Here is a 17,776-nt window from a genome sequence, read left to right on the forward strand (position 1 = left end):
ATCCTTACACAGACAGCCAGTTTGGTGTAGTGGTCAAGTGCCTGGACTCTTATCTGGGAGAACCAGGTTTAATTCCCCACTCCTCTACATGCAACTGCTGGAGTGGCCTTGGGCCGTCATAACTCTGTCAGAGCCGTTCTGCTCAAGAGCAGTTATGGAAGAGTTCTCTCAGCCCCACCTAGCTCGCAAGGTATCTGCTGTGGGGAAAGGAAGGGAAAGGAGATTGTAAGCCACTCTGAGACTCTTTTGGGTAGTGAAGGGCAGGATATAAACCCAATCTCCTCCTCCTCCTCGTCTTCTTCTCCTCCTCCTCCTCCTCCTTCCTTCTCCTCCTCCTCCTCCTCCTTCCTTCTCCTCCTTCCTTCTTTCTTCTGTTCCTCCTCCTCCTCCTCTTCTACAGCCATTTGCTGTGATTAAAATGCATGGACTTTTGCTCTGAGACTTTAAAAATCAGTGTAGCCTTCCCTGGTGTGTGTGTGTGTGTGTGTGTGTGTGTGTGTGTGTGTAGGCTATGTGGGAAATATGTGTGGTGCAAACGAAACAGCAGCACCTAGCAATCATACAGAAGGGAAAACAGATCTTAAAGTGTAGGGTGTGAACAAAGCACGGTCTTTCATGCTTAAGTACTGTGACAAGTACATGTTGTAAGCTAGATAGCCAGTTTGGTGTAGTGGTGAAGTGTGCGGACTCTTATCTGGGAGAACCGGGTTTGATTCCCCACTCCTCCACTTACAGCTGCTGGAATGGCCTTGGGTCAGCCATAGCCCTGGCAGAGGTTGTCCTTGAAAGGGCAGCTGCTGTGAGAGCCCTCTCCAGCCCCACCCACCTCACAGGGTGTCTGTTGTGGGGGGAGAAGATACAGGAGATTGTTGTCCTTGAAAGGGCAGCTTCTGGGAGAGCCCTCTCAGCCCCACCCACCTCACAGGCTGTAATGGAGGGAGAAGATATAAGAGATTGGTGTCCTTGAAAGGGCAGCTGCTGTGAGAGCCCTCTCAGCCCCACCCACCTCACAGGGTGTCTGTTGTGGAGGGAGAAGATACAGGAGATTGTTGTCCTTGAATGGGCAGCTTCTGGGAGAGCCCTCTCAGCCCCACCCACCTCACAGGGTGTCTGTTGTGGAGGGAGAAGATACAGGAGATTGTTGTCCTTGAATGGGCAGCTTCTGGGAGAGCCCTCTCAGCCCCACCCACCTCACAGGGTGTCTGTTGTGGGGGGAGAAAACATAGGAGATTGTTGTCCTTGAAAGGGCAGCTGCTGTGAGAGCCCTCTCAGCTTCACCCACTTCACAGGGTGTCTGTTGTGGGGGGAGAAGACATAGGAGATTGTTGTCCTTGAAAGGGCAGCTTCTGGAAGAGCCCTCTCAGCCCCACCCACCTCACAGGGTGTCATGGAGGGAGAAGATATAGGAGATTGGTGTCCTTGAAAGGGCAGCTGCTGTGACAGCCCTCCCAGCCCCATCCACCTCACAGGGTGTCTGTTGTGGTGGAAGAAGATATAGGAGATTGTAAGCCGCTCTGAGTTTCTGATTCAGAGGGAAGGGCGGGGTATAAATCTGCACTCTTCTTCTAGCAAACTGATAAAGAGCTCGTGTGTTTGAAATATGTTGGTCTGAAGAACAGACCGCGAACATCTCTAAGGACTGCATCATTAACTATCATGGTTGTCTTTCCCTGTTTCTAAAAAGCAACCAACGTTGTCCGTAGCGGTGACACTTTTGTCGCCACCTCGATCCAGGAGGCCATCAGCAGTGTGGACCACGCGATCAATTCCACCCGAACTGAACTGTTCAGCAAGTAAGATTGCCTTGGAGACTAATTCACATCCCAGGTAGACGTACGGGCGACGGGTCCTTCTATTGGGATTTTTGGCTAATATAGCGGAGTTTTACCCTCTCATAGAAGCCTGATGCTTTGTGCAGTAAATAAATCTTCCAAGAAGGGAACTGCAAAAAAAGGTAAACTGACATTTATTTAGTTTACATTCAGTTTGCTGCCAAAAGAGGAGAAAGAAGCCTAATCTAGAGTGCTTTCCCTATCACAAATGGTCATAGGGTTGCCCAGGGGTGGAATTCTAGCAGGAGCTCCTTTGCATATTAGACCGCACACCTCTGATGTAGCCAATCCTCCAAGACCTTACAAGGCTATTTTTTTCTAATCTCTTGGAGGATTGGCTACATCAGGAGAGTGTGGCCTAATATGCAAAGGGGCTCCGGCTAGAATTCCACCCCTGGGGTTGCCAATCCCCAGGTGGGGCAGGGTAAAGGTACAAAAACCTCCGCGAAAACCAGCTTCAACAGTAAAGAAATTTAATAGATGTTGGAAATATAGAAAACACGAAGGTTCTTTCTTTCACATGCGGTGGACTTGTGAAATACAACAAGAAATCTCCAAAATTTTGGGTTATGACTTTAAGAAAACTGCAGAGACTTTTTTGCTTGGATTACAATTAGAAAAATTTCCAAAGGAAGACAGGACTTTAATTTGGTATTTGCTCTCAGCTGCTAGGACATTGTATGCGCAGTTGTGGAAACAGGGAAAAATACCAGAGAAATGAGATTGGATTGTGAAAGTTTTATCATGGAGTGGGATGGACAAATTAACTAAAACGTTAAGAGACTACGATTTAGATATATTCAAAAAGGAGTGGAAGAAATTTAAAGGATATATGGAGAAAGAGTGGAATATAAAAAGAGATTGGACAATTTTTTAGTATTAATGAGAAAAGAATAGTATTGAACTTTGATTGGTTAGCGGTACCTTTATAATTGAATTTAAATTTATAACTTCGGGGAAGTCAAATATTGGAGGGAGGGGGAGTTGAAATATCATATGGGTTAGTATAGAAAAGAGACAATTAAATATTGTAACCATATGTTATTAATAAAGTGTTAAAACGAACAGTAAAGAAATTTAAGTGCAACTTAGATCTCTAAGAATATTGAAGCGTTGCTCTCCTAGGAAAGAATTTTAGTAATGTACTCTTGAAGCTCGTTGAAGCACTATGTGAAACAGAGAGAATAGCGCAACTCTGTCACGTTCTGATGCCTTGCTGCATTACATCAATCTACTCATCTGTTCACCAAAAAAAGATTGGAGCGCCGCACTCCGTTTGAATATTGACCTTTTTTCACCACAGCCCGGATTTTCAGTTCGAGAAATGTCATGCTTAAAGACTTAAGTACTATGAGTACAGGTGTGGTCAGTGTTCTGTCACTTTAGTGTGATTTGCTTCACTTTTGATATGTTTAGTTTCGTTAGAAGTATTTTTGTAAATTACACTTAAATTTCTTTACTGTTAAAGCTGGTTTTCGTGGAGGTTTTTGTACCTTAACCCTGCTCCACATATCAGCCTTTCTCTGTCATGTTAAGGCAGAGGATCCCCCGGTTTGGGGGCCCTCCCCCTGCTTCACGGTCATTAGAAGGGGGGGGGGAGAATGTCTGCTGGACACTCCATTATTCCCTATGGAGACCGATTCCCATAGGGTCTAATGGAGAATTGATCTGTGGGTATCTGGGGCTCTGAGGGGGCTCTTTTTTGATATAGAGGCACCAAATTTTCAGCATAGCATCCAGTGCCTCTCCCAAAAATACCCTCCAAGTTTCAAAAGGATTAGACCAGGGGGTCCAATTCTATGAGCCCCCCAAAAAGGTGCCCCTATCCTTCATTATTTCCAATGGAGGGAAGGCATTTAAAACGTGTGTGTTTTAAAGGTGATGGCCAGAACTCCCTTTGGAGTTCAATTATGCTTGTCCCAACTTTGCTCCTGGCTCCACCCCCAATGTCTCCTGGCTCCGCCCCCAAAGTCCCCAGATATTTCTTGAATTGGACTTGGCAAACCTAAATAGTCACCTTGTCCAGCCCCATGTGTGCAGAAGTATGAGGGCACTGTGTATACAGAAGAGACCTCCAGAAACATGTGTCTCCATGGAAGGCCATGTGAAGGAAGAGGGAGGGGGGGAAGTTCCCAGGTTAAGATGAAGAGAGGCATCCCATTCAAGAAGATAACAGTTTCCTGCATTGTGCAAGGGGTTGGACTAGATGACCCTGGAGATCTCTTCCAACTCTTTGATTCTATGAACACCCAGGGGTGGAATTCTAGCAGCAGCACCTTTGCATATTAGGCCACACACACCCCTGATGTAGCCAATCCTCCAAAAGCTTACAAAAGAAGAAGAAGAAGAAGATAGAAGAAGATATTGGATTTATATCCCACCCTCCACTCCAAAGAGTCTCAGAGAGGCTCACAATCTCCTTTCCCTTCCTCCCCCACAACAGACACCCTGTGAGGTAGATGAAGATATTGGATTTATATCCCGCCCTCCACTCCAAAGAGTCTCAGAGCGGCTCACAAGCTCCTTTCCCTTCCTCCCCCACAACAGACACCCTGTGAGGTAGATGAAGATATTGGATTTATATCCCGCCCTCCACTCCAAAGAGTCTCAAAGCGGCTCACAATCTCCTTTCCCTCCCCCCCCCACAACAGACACCCTGTGAGGTAGATGAAGATATTGGATTTATATCCCGCCCTCCACTCCAAAGAGTCTCAGAGCAGCTCACAATCTCCTTTCCCTTCCCCCCCCCCCCACAACAGACACCCTGTGAGGTAGATGAAGATATTGGATTTATATCCCGCCCTCCACTCCAAAGAGTCTCAGAGCGGCTCACAATCTCCTTTCCCTTCCTCCCCCACAACAGACACCCTATGAGGTGGGTGGGGCTGGAGAGGGCTCTCACAGCAGCTGCCCTTTCAAGGACAACCTCTGCCAGAGCTATGGCTGACCCAAGGCCATTCCAACAGGTGCAAGTGGAGGAGGAGGGAATCAAACCCGGTTCTCCCAAATAAGAGTCCATGCACTTAACCACTACACCAAACTGGCTCTCCCTTGTAAGCTCTTTGAGGATTAGCTACATCAAGGGGAGTGTGGCCTAACATGCAACGGAGCTCCTTCTAGAATTCCTCCCCTGTGAACACCTATACCTGCTTAGAGTGATGTAGCATCCCCCAGCATCTAGGCATGCTGAGTCACTCACTCCAGCAACTTCTGTGTGGGTGTGAGAAGCTTGTGTTGTTAGGTGGGAAAGTTTGTGGTTCCTGGGAAGGGAACCATCAGGAGGGTGCTGATACGCCACAGGGACTTGGCTCACTGTCAGCCACCAGTTGTGTAGGAGGCAACAGAGGTTGAATCCTGGATCTGTGCTGCAGCCACCTTGATCTGAGCTTCAGGGGCCTGGTTGGTGGGAAAAGGCAAAAGGGTATACCTTGCTTGGGTTAACAAAAAGAATCCCTTGAACTGATTCTTTCCCTCCCATCCACCCTCCTGGATCTTAAATAGAAGCAGGGCTCTTTTTCTAGCAGGAGCTCCTCTGCGTATTAGGACACGCCCCCCTGATGTAGCCACTCCTCCAAGAGGTTAGATCAGGGGTGGCCAACGGTAGCTCTCTAGATGTTTTTTTGCCTACAACTCCCATCAGCCCCAGCCAGCATGGCCAATGGCTGGGGCTGATGGGAGTTGTAGGCAAAAAAACATCTGGAGAGCTACCGTTGGCCAACCCCGGCTTAGAGGGCTTTTAGTACAGGGCCTATTGTAAGCTCCACGAGGATTGGCTACATCAGGGGGGCATGGCCTAATATTCAGAGGAGCTCCTGCTAGAAAAAGAGCCCTGAATAGAAGTGAATGAAATAATGCAGGGAAAATTTTGAATGACTTCCTGCCAGTTAAAACCTTTACTTACTAAAAATTATCTCTGAATAGAAGGCCCAAAACTCCTAACGAGCTGCTTGCCCTTTTCCGTTATCCACGGGATCCGTACACCCTTGAGACAGCCCGGGCTGGTGAGATCTTTGAAAGGACCCTACAATTGATCCAGGAACATGTGCAGCAAGGATTAGTTGTGGACATGAATGGAACAGGTATAATGCGACACCGGGCAATATCTGGCATTAAATCATGAACGGGTGACCCTTCTAATGGAAGGATTAGCCAAAGCAAGCCCTTTTGGCATTAATAGTGCCTTTCAAGAGGGCGAATTTTGTTTCTCTAAATGCACCGAATTTTGCAATTCTGCCAAATGTAAGCATATGATAGAGCATATTTGCACGAATGCCAAACCACGGGGATATCTGTCATTAAATCATTAACAGGTAGCCCTTCTGGTGGAGGAACTAACCAAAGCAATCCTTTTTGGCACTAATAGTGCCTTCCAAGATGACAAATGTTGTTTCTCTATATGCACCAAATTCTGCTGAATGTAAGCATATGGATAGAGCATATTTGAACAAATGCAGAACTACGGGGATATCTGCCATTAAATCATTAACAGGTAGCCTTTCTGATGGAGGAACTAACCAAATCAAGCCTTTTTGGCACTAATGGTGCCTTTCAAGAGGGCGAATTTTGTTTCTCTATATGCACCAAATTCTGCTGGATGTAAGCATATGTATAGAGCATATTTGTACAAATGCAGAACTACGTAAACCAATTGTCTAATTCGGTAGAAGGCAACTTCAGATGTCCGGGTCCTAACTTTGCATATCCTATGGAGACTAAGTATGCATTGAAAAGCCTGCTTCGGTGGGGAGGGCAGGATATAAATCTAATAAACTAAACTTTAAAAGGAATTGTTTATATGTATACAGACTTTCTTTCATAAGAGCTAGAAGCTCCAGAAATTTCCTGGGAGAGTCTATGGAAAAACACCAGAGTTTAGATCAGGGGTGGCCAAACTTGCTTAACGTAAGAGCCACATAGAATAAACATCAGGTGTTTTGAGAGCTGCAAGACATGCTCATCAGATGATTGAGAGCTGCAAGACATGAACGTCAGATGATTGAGAGCCACGAGAAGGAAGGAAGGAAGGAAGGAAGGAAGGAAGGAAGGAAGGAAGGAAGGAAGGAAGGAAGGAAGGAAGGAAGGAAGGAAGGAAGGAAGGAAGGAAGGAAGATGGAGAGGTAGAAAGACAGCTTTAAATGCATTTCCCAAGATGCCAGCTGGCTTGGCTTGGAGTGATTTAAAGAGACAGATGCCTTCTCCAAGTGGGGCAGCGGGAGCTTCAAGAGCCACACAATATGTATGAAAGAGCCACATGTGGCTCCCGAGCCACAGTTTGGCCACCCCTGGTTTAGATGTACATCTGATAATGAGGGTTCGAGAAAGATTTTGTTTTGTCCTGAGTTTTTACTTCTGTAGAAATCATTTGGATAATGCTTTGGAGATTTGCCTTTCAGGCTACCGCTACAACGATCTGGTCTCCCTCGCTATCTGAACATGATTGCCAACCTCTCTGGCTGCTCTGCACACCGGCGCACTCCCAACTGCTCAGATATCTGTTTCACAAGAAGTACCGGACTCACGATGGCTCGTGCAACAACCTCCAGCACCCCATGTGGGGAGCGTCTCTCACTGCTTTCCAGCGGCTGCTCAAGCCTGCTTACCAAAATGGTTTTCAACCTACCTCGAGGCTTTTCATTGGTGGAAGAGGCCAGAGAGCTCCCTCTCCCCCTCCCCCGTTTGGTTTCCAACCGCCATGATCGGCACAGAGACCATTACTCCGGACGACCAGTTCACACACATGCTGATGCAGTGGGGACAGTTCCTTGACCATGACCTGGACCAGACGGTGGCCGCCATCAGCATGGCACGTTTCTCAGATGGTGCACCCTGCAGCCAGGTGTGCACCAATGACCCTCCTTGCTTCTCCGTCATGATCCCCGAGAACGACCCCCAGGTGAGGAATGGCCGCTGCATGTTCTTTGTCCGCTCCAGCCCCGTGTGCGGCAGTGGGATGACCTCCCTCCTGATGAACTCCGTCTACGCCCGGGAGCAGATCAACCACCTCACCTCTTTCATTGATGCTTCCAATGTCTACGGCAGCACAGAACACGAGTCCCTGGAACTGAGGGACTTCAGCAGCCAGAAAGGGCTGATGAAGCAAGGTCAAGTGGTCCCCAGCTCTGGGAAGCCCCTCCTCCCGTTTGCAGTGGGGCCTCCCACCGAGTGCATGCGGGATGAGAGCGAGAGCCCCGTACCCGTGTTTCTTGGCGGGGGATCACCGAGCCAATGAGCAGCTGGCCCTGACCTCCATGCACACCGTGTGGTTCCGGGAGCACAACCGGGTGGCCACTGAACTTCTGGCCCTGAACCCCCACTGGGATGGGGACACCATCTATCACGAGGCTCGCAAGATCGTAGGCGCCCCAAATGCAGCATATCACGTACTCCCACTGGCTCCCCAAGATCCTCGGAGAAGCTGGGATGAAGGTCTTAGGAGAGTACAAAGGCTACGACCCCAACGTCAATGCAGGCATCTTGAATGCATTCGCCACAGCCGCCTTCCGCTTTGGCCATACCCTGATCAACCCCCTTCTCTACCGGCTCAACGAAACTTTCCAACCCATCCAACAAGGCCACATCCCACTTCATAAGGCCTTCTTCTCCCCTTTTCGGATCATCCAGGAAGGAGGCATTGATCCTCTTCTCCGTGGACTCTTCAGAATCCCTGGGAAAATGCGGGTCCCTACAGAACTCTTGAACATGGAGCTGACCGAGAAGCTCTTCTCTATGGTCCACACAGTCTCTCTGGACCTGGCAGCCATCAACATCCAGAGGGGGCGGGATCACGGATTCCTCCTTACAACGATTTCCGGGTCTTCTGCAACCTCACATCTGCTCAGGAATTTGAAGACCTCAGGAATGAGATTAAGAACCTGGAGATCAGGGAAAAGCTCAGGAGGTAGGATGTTTTCACCAAAGGATAGCAGAGATGCTCGCCGTAATTAATTTATTATTTAGAGAGCCAGTTTGGTGTAGTGGTGAAGTGTGCGGACTCTTATCTGGGAGAACCGGGTTTGATTCCCCACTCCTCCACTTGCACCTGCTGGAATGGGCTTGGATCAGCCACAGCTCTCACAGAGTTGCCCTTGAAAGGGCAGCTTCTGGGAGAGCTCTCTCAGCCCCACCCACCTCACAGGGTGTCTGTTGCGGAGAAGAAGATAAAGGAGATGGTAAGCTGCTCTGAGTCTCTGATTCAGAGGGAAGGGCGGGGTATAAATCTACGGCAGAGGTGGCCAACGATAGCTCTCCAGATGTTTTTTGCCTACAACTCCATCAGTCCCAGCCAGCATGGCCAATGGCTGGGGTTGATGGGAGTTGTAGGCAAAAAACATCTGGAGAGCTACCGTTGGCCACCCCTGATTCCCCACTCCTCTACTTGCACCTGCTGGAATGGGCTTGGATCAGCCACAGCTCTCACAGAGTTGTCCTTGAAAGGGCAGCTTCTGGGAGAGCTCTCTCAGCCCCACCCACCTCACAGGGTGTCTGTTGGAGGAGAAGGAGATAAAGGAGATGGTAAGCTGCTCTGAGTCTCTGATTCAGAGGGAAGGTAAAAATCTACGGCAGGGGTGGCCAACGGTAGCTCTGCAGATGTTTTTTGCCTACAACTCCCACCAGCCCCAGCCAGCATGGCCAATGGCTGGGGGTTGATGGGAGTTGTAGGCAAAAAACATCTGCAGAGCTACCGTTGGCCACCCTGATCTACATTATTATTATTATATTATTATTATTATTATTATTATTATTATTATTATTATTATTATTATTATTTTAGGTCATTTGTACCTTGCGTCTTCAAATACCTGCTTGAAGCACTTAGCAAAAGAGAATACGACAACATGAATTTGAAGCAATGCATGCATAAAACAGTTCCAAAACAACTCAGTAAAACTCCTCTCTAAACTGTAAACAGGGCCAGCCCTGGACTATCTGGCATCCTAGGCACGGCTAACTTCTGCCCCCCCCCCCTCTGCACTGATAACATCACTGAGTCACATTGGGGGGGGGGCGTCCAATTTGGTGCCCCCAGAAGGCAGCTCCCTAGGCAGTCACCTAGTTTGTCTAGCAGCAGAGCTGGCCCTGTCTGTAAAGTCGTCCTAATCTATATGCTGAAATCAGCAAAGAGATGAAACCGGCTGCATAGAAATAATCATGAACGTAAAAGCAGGGTATAAAAGTACCGGCAGGCAGTAAAAATAGCCCAAAATCAGTGCAATGGAATTTAAAGCATTAGCTTAAAAGCTTGGTGCCTAAATGCTTAGGAAGTAGGTGCTAGGTAAGCTTCAAATGGCAGGCATTGCACAGAGAGGGTGCCACCACTACGAAGATCATGCATCGTCACCACCTGCCTTGCTTCATGGGCAGGGCCACAGAGAGCAGGTCTTGAGATTGGTAGTCAGGAAGCTGGAGAAAATGGACTTTCATGTATAAACATTTTAAAGAATATACTTTGTGTACAACCTTTGTAGATCTCTTGCAGTAGGAAGAGGGGGGAATCTGGCCCCACTGGTGACCTCTTGATGGCACTTGGGTTTTGGCCACTGTGTGACAATGAGTATTGGACTGGATGGGCCATTGCCTGATCCAACATGGCTTCTCTTATGTTCTTATGTGACACAGAGTGTTGGACTGGATGGGCCATTGGCTTGATCCAACATGGCTTCTCTTATGTTCTTATGTGACACAGAGTGTTGGACTGGATGGGCCACTGGCCTGATCCAACAGGGCTTCTCTTATGTTCTTATGTGACACAGAGTATTGGACTGGATGGGCCATTGGCCTGATCCAACATGGCTTCTCTTATGTTCTTATGTCTGGGGCAAGGAACCTGTCTATATTCTTAGTAGTTGGGACCAGCCCCGTAGCTAGGAGCCATGAGGGGAGGGGCTATGAGGGGGCTGCAGGGGGAGGGGGCCATTTAAACTGTTTTAAAAATTTGTTCAATATTTAAAGTGAAATTGTTAATTGTTTTTATTGTATGGTTTTATTGTTTTTATTGTGGATTTAATGTTGTTGTTAGCCGCCCTGAGCCTGCTTCGGCGGGGAGGGCGAGATATAAATGCGAAAAAATAATTAAATAAATAAATAAATAAATAAATAAATAATTCAGGAGGCAGGTGACTGCTCCTGCCAAATCCCATGCTATTTGAACCCCACCAATCAGCTGATTTGTGGGCCCTTTAAATGACAGGGAGGGGCAGCGGCTTCTCCTAGGTGCCCCTCCCACCCAATTTAAATTGCACAGAAGAGAGGGGCAGCCTGGGGGTGAGGGGGCCCTCCAAACTGTCAGGGGGCCAGGCCTCGTGGGCCCTTGGTTAGCTACGGGCCTGGTTGGGACAGTGAGAGAACTTCTGGAGTTTTGGCCCTGCTGGTGGACTTCCTGACGGCACCAGGGTTTTTGACCACTGTGTGACATTGAGTATTGGACTGGATGGGCCATTGGCCTGATCCAGCATGGCTTCTCATGTTTCTTCTTACTACTAGTTGCCATCAAGACATAGCTAATCTATAGCATAGGGGTATTAAGGCAAGAGATGTTTTGCCATTACCGACTTCTACATTACCCCGTGGCATAGAGTGGTAAAGCTGCAGTACTACAGTCAAACTCTGTGCTCATGACCTGAATTTGATCCCACCAGAAGCTAGTTTCAGGTAGCCGGCTCAAGGTTGACTCAGCCTTCCATTCTTCCAAGGTCGGTCGAAGGAGTACCCAGCTTGCTGGGGGGGGGGGGAGTGTTGATGACTGGGGGAAGGGAAGGCCATGGCTATCTTATCTGGAGAAAATACAGGGAACAAAATGGGAACAATAAAATCAACAATGTCTTACGCTTGATTCAGCAAAAACCGTTCACATCCGTCCACAATATTAGAGCATATTCCTGTAAAGGAATCCCTAAAAGCAGCCAAGATGGCTTCCTTTTTTTTTCATGGCTGGTAGTCCATTTTGAGGAGCCCCGTGGTGCAGAGTGGTAAAGCTGCAGTATTGCAGTCCAAGCTCTTTGCTTACTACCTGAGTTTGATCCCAGAGGAAGCTCGGTTCAGGTAGCCGGCTCAAGGTTGACTCAGCCTTCCATCCTTCTGAGGTCGGTAAAATGAGTGCCCAGCTTGCTGGGGGGACATAAGAACATGAGAGAAGCCATGTTGGATCAGGCCAATGGCCCATCCAGTCCAACACTCTGTGTCACACAGTGACTAAAAAAACCCAAGTGCCATCAGGAGGTCCACCAGTGTAGATGACTGGGGAAGGCAACGGCAAACCACCCCGTAAAAAGTCTGCCGTGAAAACATCATGATACGACATCACCCCAGAGTCAGAAACGACTGGTGCTTGCACAGGGGACTTACCTTTACCTCTTTTTTTTAACTTCCACATCACAACCCTGGTATTCCTTGGAGGTCTCCCATCCAAATACTAACCAGGGTTGACCTTCCTTAGCTTCTGGGCTGTCCCAGTCAGGGCAAGATCCCATACAACCTTCACAAAACTTCAACTTCTCAGAGTGGGGTGAGGGACGGAGAATTTGATTTTAAGTCTATATCGCCGATACGCTTTCAAATAGGTTGAACCAAGGAAATGTCACTCTTGTCTATCTCTCTTTCCCCCCCTTTTCTGCAGTTTATATGGGATTACTAAGAATATTGACCTGTTTCCTGCACTGATGGTGGAAGATCTGGTCCCCGGTACCAGGGTTGGACCCACACTGATGTGCTTATTTGCAACACAGTTCAGAAGACTCCGGGATGGAGACAGGTACTCAGAATGCGGACTCAAAAAGAATACGTTTTTGCCATTCCATCCAGTAAAGTGGGTTTTTTTGATGATGAGGACCTCAAAAGTGGTCTCCATCTCGCAGGTTCCTTGCTGTATACTTTTTCAAAAGAGGACGGCATAAATCAATGGCAAAGTGTATGTTCTGGCATCACCATAACCATGAGCAAATTGGAAGGCGGGGGCAGGGGGGTACCCATGCCTGAAATCTTGGAGGTCAATTGGAAAAAGCACGGACCCAAAACTGAGATGGTCTCTGTCCCTGAAAACTGATGGTTAGGGGCAGGGCTTTCTTTCTTTTTTTTTTGAGCAGGAATGCACAGGAACGCAGTTCTGGTTGGCTTGGTGTCAGGGGGTGTGGCCTAATATGCAAATCAGTTCCTGCTGGGCTTTTTTGTAGAAAGCAATGGTGATGTCAGGGGGTATGGCCTAATATGCAAATGAATTCCTGCTGGTTAGGGGGATTAGAAGTGGATTCTCAGGACCTAGGTAGGCACACTGAAATGTAATTATCTGCAAAAAAAACGACTACAGGGCTAGGGGAACCAGAATGGATTGGGGCCGCAGTGAAAGGGGCAGAAGGGTGAATTTTACTTATTTGCATTGTTTCCTGTTCAGAGATGTTTCCTTAAGGCCATAGGCAAAAAGACGTGGACTCATAGTGTATTTGATGATGATGATGATGATGATGATGATGATGATGATGATGATGATGATGATGATGATGATGATGATGATGATGATGATGATATTGGATTTATATCCCGCCCTCCACTCTGAATCTCAGAGTCTCAGAGCGACTCACAATCTCTTTTATCTTCCTCCCCACCCCCACAACAGACACCCTGCGAGCAGTGTTCCCTCTAAGCTGAGTTAGCGTGACCTAGCTCACAGATTTTTTGCCTCCAGCTCACACATTTTTGTCTTAGCTCAGGAAAAATGGCCCCAGAGCACACTAATTTATGCAGTAGCTCACAACTTTAATACCAGTAGCTCACAAAGTAGAATTTTTGCTCACCAGACTCCACAGCTTAGAGGGAACATTGCCTGTGAAGTAGATGGGGCTGAGAGAGCTCTCACAGCAGCTGCCCTTTCAAGGACAAACTCCTGCGATAGCTATGGCTAACCCCCAAGGCCATTCCAGCAGCTGCAAGCGTGGAGTGGGGAGAGCCAGTTTGGTGTAGTGGTTAAGTGCGTGGACTCTTATCTGGGAGAACCGGGTTTGATTTCCCCACTCCTCCACTTGCAGCTGCTGGAATGGCCTTGGGTCAGCCATAGCTCTGGCAGAGGTTGTCCTTGAAAGAGCAGCTGTTGTGAGAGCCCTCTCCAGCCCCACCCACCTCACAGGGTGTTTGTTGGGGAGGAAGGTAAAGGAGATTGTGAGCCACTCTGAGACTCTTCGTGAGACTCTTCGGAGTGGAGGGTGGGATATAAATCCAATATCTTCTTCTTCTTCAAACCAAGCTCTCCCAGATTAGAGTCCTCACACTTAACCACTACACCAAACTTTGCCCATCTCGACTTGTCCTTCCCCTCTTGCCATCCCATAGCAGGTCAGATTGCAAATGTCTAAGTTTACATTTCCTCCTAAGGTTTTGGTACGGAGAATCCAGGGGTGTTCACTCCGGCCCAGCTCACGCAGATCAGGCAGACGTCACTCGCCCGCATCATCTGTGACAACAGCGACCACATCAGGCAGCTCCAGAGGGACGTGTTCCGGGTGCGTCGTACCCGCAGGGCATGGTCAGCTGTGAAGAGATCCCGGAAATGGATCTACGCATGTGGCAGGACTGCTGCGAAGGTCAGTCGCTGGTTTTTGATCCCAGAAGGGCCACATGAGAATACCTTCTGTCAGGGCTTTATTTGCATATTAGGCCATGCCCCTCTTCTGTAAGCCAATCCTTCAAGAACTTACAGAGCTTTTTGTACAGGGCCTACTGTAAGATAAGAACATAAGAGAAGCCATGTTGGATCAGGCCAGTGGCCCCTCCAGTCCAACACTCTGTGTCACATAAGAACATTAGAGAAGCCATGTTGGATCAGGCCAGTGGCCCCTCCAGTCCAACACTCTGTGTCCCACATAAGAACATAAGAGAAGCCCTGTTGGATCAGGACCAGTGGCCCCTCCAGTCCAACACTCTGTGTCCCACATAAGAAACATAAGAGAAGCCCTGTTGGATCAGACCAGTGGCCCCTCCAGTCCAACACTCTGTGTCACATAAGAACATTAGAGAAGCCATTGTTGGATCAGGCCAGTGGCCCCTCCAGTCCAACACTCCTGTGTCCCACATAAGAACATAAGAGAAGCCCTGTTGGATCAGACCAGTGGCCCCTCCAGTCCAACACTCTGTGTCACATAAGAACATAAGAGAAGCCATGTTGGATCAGGCCAATGGCCCATCCGATCCAACACTCTGTGTCACATAAGAACATAAGAGAAGCCATGTTGGATCAGGCCAATGGCCCATCCAGTCCAACACTCTGAGTCACATAAGAACCTAAGAGAAGCCATGTTGGATCAGGCCAATGGCCCATCCGATCCAACACTCTGTGTCACACAGTGGCCAAAAAAACCCCAGAAGCCATCAAGAGGTCCATCAGTGGGGCCAGGATGCTAGAAGTCCTCCCACTGTGTTACACCCTCAGCCAGCCTTTTATTGGGGAATATTAATATTACTTAGCTCAAAATGGCAGGCTACGAGAGGTGAGGGTAAAGCAGGATCTCTGTCAATGTTTTACGGAGATAGACCACTAAAAATCCTTTGGTTAATTAATGGATTTTATTATTCAAGGCATACAAGAGGAAAACACAGAGGTTAGCTGAATAGGTGTGGATGGGGGAGAGGTGATACAATACCTAGATCTTACAGAATAGGCTCAGTCAGGGGAAACACGAGGCCTCTGGAGAGAGATTTCCTCTTGAGAAGAAAGGGGGGGGGGGGGGTGAATGAAGGCAGGAAGGGATGGAGGGAGGGAAGGAAGGAAGGATGCCAGGGAGAATGGGAGGATAGGAAAAATTCCTGGAGGGAGAGGAGGGTGGAGAAATCTAATCTTGACAGGTAGGGCTGCCTGTTTTCTAGGGTCAGTTACATCACATCAAGAGGTTCAATTGTCCAATAAGATAACAGAGTGTCAGAACCCAAATGCCCAATGGAAAGTCGGGGTGTCATATGCTGAGTATCCATTCAGAGATCATAGTGTCATGCACCCATACCCCCAAAAGAGGAATTTTAATTACACTGGCCAGATGACTTTATGGCTCTGTTGTGGCCAACGCTGGTTCCTTTGAAGCTCACCAAAAGTGTTAGATTTCTTCCTAAATGTCAAAATGGATAGCCATCCATCAAGTGTTCAGGAGATTGGGTTAACTCTGATAGCCTTTAGCAGTAATTAAAGAAAACGGAAATCTATAGAGCTCAGATTCCCTGGCAGAAATGTGAGACCAGATTACAGATATAGCACACATTCATACAACAAGACCCTTGGCCTAGACTTTGTGTTTTTCTGCTGTCTTTTCCAGAGGAATAACAGAACATATATACAAACCATTTGTTTGTGTTGCAGGGGGCTCTTGTGTCCCTCATATTGTTTTTATGTTTTGAGAACAGGACTTGAAAGGCTGCCAAGAGGAGTGAAGGAATTTTTATCAGCTCTGCCCACTACGTGTCCCTCTCTGGGCCTGGAATGCTTCATTTCCTGGATCAGAAAATAATCGATTTATTTAGCCTTTCAGCACAGCCACACGCCTGCCCGGCCTGTGAACCTGGCTTGACATCATTCCAGCCTGCCTGGGGCCCTAGATTGAACCGGGTTTGCCTCCCTTATGCGCAAGAGAGACCATCCCAGCTCACATGGGCATTGCTGTGTCATATTAATATTCTAGGGTTACATTGCAATATCACATTCCAGGGATGCATTGTTTGGGTATCATGCCAGGAGTCTCTTTCTGGATATCAACTGTGCTCCCCCCACAGGCACCAAGAATACAGAGCATCACTTGCCCCAGACAGAGAGTTCCAACAATACACTGTGGCTAATAGCCACTGATGGACCTCTGCTCCATATGCTTATCCAATCCCCTCTTGAAAGCTGTCTATGCTTGCAGCCGCCGCCCACCCTCACCGTGGCAGTGAATTCCACGTGTTAATCACCCTTTGGGTGAAGAAGGACTTCCTTTTATCTGTTCTAACCCGACTGCTCAGCAATTTCATCAAGTGCCCACGAGTTCTCGTATTGTGAGAAAGGGAGAAAAGGACTTCTTTACCTTCTCTATCCAGTGTATAATCTTGTACACCTCTATCATGTTACCCCTCAGTCAACATTTCTCCAAGCTAAAGAGCCCCAAGCGTTTTAACCTTTCTTCATAGGGAAAGTGTTCCAACCCTTAAATCATTCTAGCTCCAGGAGGATTGGCTACATTGGGGGGGGGGGGTCTAATATGCAAAGGAGTTCCTGCTACAAATAAAGCTCTGACCTCCGTCAATCTCGGAACACCAGGAGTGCCTTGGGAGAAGGAGGGTGCCTTTCCCTCTCCCTTGCCGGGGGGCATTCGTGCAGATTCCAAAGTTCTCCACCCTCTGTCAGCCCCTGTCAGTATCCCGTGCCTCCCTGGAAAGATATTGCCTTCGATGTGTGCAGGAAGATCATGTTATTCATCTGATTTTGAAAAGCAGGAGGGCTGAGAACCAAGCGAAGTTCTGTTATGCAATCCCTTGAGGCACTGCACATGGGGTGTGGGGGGGGCGGGGGGGGGAGAGGACCGACAAATACCTGCCTCGTGAGTCACATCCTACCATCAGGGTAAGGGGCTGTGACTAGTTTTTTGCCGGAGGCTACAAGCATAGCCAGCTTCAAGAGGGGCCGATAAAAATACGGAGCAGAGGTCCATCAGTGGCTATTAGCCACAGTGTGTGTATATATATGTTTTGTTTTGGGTTTTTTGGCCACTGTGTGACACAGAGTGTTGGACTGTGATGGGCCGTTGGCCTGATCCAGCATGGGCTTCTCTTATGTTCTTATGAGGGACGAGCTTCCTCAACTTGACCCTTTTCTCTGCTGCCAGGTGTCCTAAAAGAAGAAGTGATCTGCATTTCGGAAAGGAGAGGAGGGAAGGAAGGATTTCAGCTAGTGAAGTTCCCTCCTTGCCAGCTGTTTGGGAGGGGGGGGGGGTTAGAAGAAG

The 17,776-nt window shown here is 48.1% G+C and overlaps 1 pseudogene; it reads left to right on the top strand.

Annotated features, from left to right (window-relative positions):
• Positions 1 to 17,776, top strand: part of LOC132567215 (peroxidasin homolog) — a 92,074-nt pseudogene that overhangs the window by 64,596 nt on the left and 9,702 nt on the right.

The sequence above is a fragment of the Heteronotia binoei genome, chromosome 2, assembly GCF_032191835.1.
Source record: "Heteronotia binoei isolate CCM8104 ecotype False Entrance Well chromosome 2, APGP_CSIRO_Hbin_v1, whole genome shotgun sequence".
Classification (NCBI taxonomy): domain Eukaryota; kingdom Metazoa; phylum Chordata; class Lepidosauria; order Squamata; family Gekkonidae; genus Heteronotia; species Heteronotia binoei.